The 2,500-nt window shown below is 52.0% G+C and overlaps 1 protein-coding gene across 1 annotated transcript in view; it reads left to right on the forward strand.

Annotated features, from left to right (window-relative positions):
• LOC119570576 (solute carrier family 25 member 44-like) overlaps nt 1-2,500 on the forward strand; it is a gene marked incomplete in the record, with an annotated part of 11,456 nt that overhangs the window by 2,913 nt on the left and 6,043 nt on the right.

Raw genomic sequence — 2,500 nt, forward strand, 5'->3', positions numbered from 1 at the left:
TTTTAAAAAAAAAAATTAGACATTGAAAGGGAAAAATTGTATTTTGTTGCAAAGAAAATAAATCTGTTGCAAAGAAGAAAAAAATGTTGAAAAAAAAAGTATTTTGTTGCAAAGAATAAAATTGTTTTTTGTTGCAAAGAAAAATATTGAAAAAAAATATTTTGTTGCAAAGAAAAAAATTCTTTTGCAAAGAAAGTGCAGAAAAAAACAAAAAACACAAGACTAAAGAAGGAAGAAAAGAAAAGAAAGAAAACGTGAGAAAATAAGAGAAAACGTTCACAAGAATCAAAAGAAAAGAAACTAAACGTAGAAGAAAACGTAATAAAAAAAAACGTTCACAAGAATCAAAAGAAAATAGAAAGTAAAAAGAAAAACGTAATAAAAAAAAAATACATCAAAGACCAGAAACAATTGCAAAGGGGACGTGCAACAAACCTAACCAACAAATGCAATGGAAACTCTCCTAGGGTCCTCGTCCTTGCCCAGTGCACCGACGTCGACGGCGCCTGCAACGACGCCTGCAACGACGCCTGCAACGACGCCTGCAACACCGATGGAGAGCGGCTTGGAGCGTCAGGCGGGAGGCGGCCTTTTGTCTCTCACCGGATCGGGGTCGATCTTCCAGCGGATCCGCCTTTCGGTCCTAAGGCCACGCCCTGATCCCTCGGGTCGCGAAAGCCACGCCTCTGGGGCCCTGAGCCACGCCTCTGACGTCGGAAGCCACGCCTCTGACGTCGGAAGCCACGCCTCTGGGACCACAAGCCAGGCCTCTGACGTCGGAAGCCACGCCTCTGGGACCCTGAGCCAGGCCTCTGACGTCATAAGTCCCGCCTCCTACCCTCGAAACCCCACCCCTGACGTCATAAGCCCCGCCTCCTACCCTCGAAACCCCACCCCCAGCGTCATAAGCTCCGCCTCTGACGTCATAAGCCCCGCCTCCTACCCTCGAAACCCCACCCCTGACGTCATAAGCTCCGCCTCTGACGTCATAAGCCCCGCCTCCTACCCTCGAAACCCCACCCCCGACGTCATAAACCCCGCCTCCTACCCTCGAAACCAGCCTCCCTCCTCCTCCTCCTCCTCATCCTCATCCTCGTCCTCCACCTCGTCCTCCACCTCGTCCTCCATCCGGACTATCGAATGGGATATGATGGACAAATGCAAGTTCTTCCCGCTGTCGGTCCTGAGCTCGTTCTCCGTGCGCTGCCTCCTCTACCCGTTCACCGTGGTCAAGACGCGCATCCAGATCCAGCGGCACTCCGAGGTCTACCGCGGCACCTTCGACGCCTTCCGCAAGATCTCACAGTTTGAAGATATGGGGGAGGGAGAAAGGAGGTAGATAGGAGGGTATGGGGGAGAGGGAGGGAGGGGGAGAGGGAAGGGTATGGGGAGGAGAAGGAGGGTATGGGGAGGGAGGGGAGGGTATGGGGAGAGAGAGGGGAGAGGAGGGAGGGAGGGGGAGGTCTACCAGGGGGATAGGAGGGGGTATGGGGGTAGGAGGGGATGGAGGAGGGTAGGAAGGGAGGGTAGGAGGGGGGGTAGTGGCAAGGGAGGGAGGTATGGGGGTGGGAAGGGGGATGGTGCTGTTGTTGTTGTTTTTGTTGTTTTTAAGAATCTTCTTCTTCCTCCTCCTCATCATCATATTATTATTAATATTGTTAATATTATTATTATTATAAATATCAATATTATTACTATTACTATTATCGTCATCATCATCATCATTAAAATCGTCATCATCAGCATCATTAATATTAATATCGTCATCATCATCATCATCATCGTCACCCCCCCCCCATTCCTAATAATCCCCCCACCCCCCTCTTAATAACTCCCCCCCCCCCTCCCTCCTGCAGGCATCGCCGGCCTATACCGCGGCTTCTGGGTCAGCGCCTTCCAGCTCGTGTCGGGGATCTTCTACATCACGCCTACAAAAACGTCCGCTGTTTCCTGGGGGAGAGGCGTCCGGGACTTCCCGCCTCAGGGCCCTGGTGGGGGAGGCTGCGCGTCCCTCGTGGCCAGACCATCATCGTCCCCTTTTGACGTCATCTCGCAACACATGATGGTCCTGGGCCGAGAGAGAGCTCTGGGGGAGGGGAGGGGGAGGAGGGAGGAGGAGGGGGCTCGTGGTTTAACCCGCTGAATATCGAGTACAAAGGACGGGGGAAAGTGACGGTGAGTGAGGGAGAAGTGGTGGGGAAGGAGGGAGGGAGGGAGGGAGAGTGACGGTGAGTGAGGGAGAATGAGAGAGGGAGAGTGATGGTGAGTGAGGGAGAAGTGGGGGGGAGAAAAAGAGAGAGAGAGAGAGGGAGAAGGAGAGAGGGAGAAAAAGAGGAGAGAGAGAGAGAGAGAAAGAGAAGGAGAGAGATAGAGAAGGACAGAATGAGGGGCAGAAGAGGGGGAGGGGGGGAAAAGGGGGGGGGAGAAAAAAAAGAAAAAAAGAAAGGGGGGGGGGGGAGGGGGGGAAAAAAAAAAAAAAAAAAAAAAGGGGGGAAAAGAG

The sequence above is a fragment of the Penaeus monodon genome, unplaced genomic scaffold, assembly GCF_015228065.2.
Source record: "Penaeus monodon isolate SGIC_2016 unplaced genomic scaffold, NSTDA_Pmon_1 PmonScaffold_3197, whole genome shotgun sequence".
NCBI classification, from domain to species: Eukaryota; Metazoa; Arthropoda; class Malacostraca; order Decapoda; family Penaeidae; genus Penaeus; species Penaeus monodon.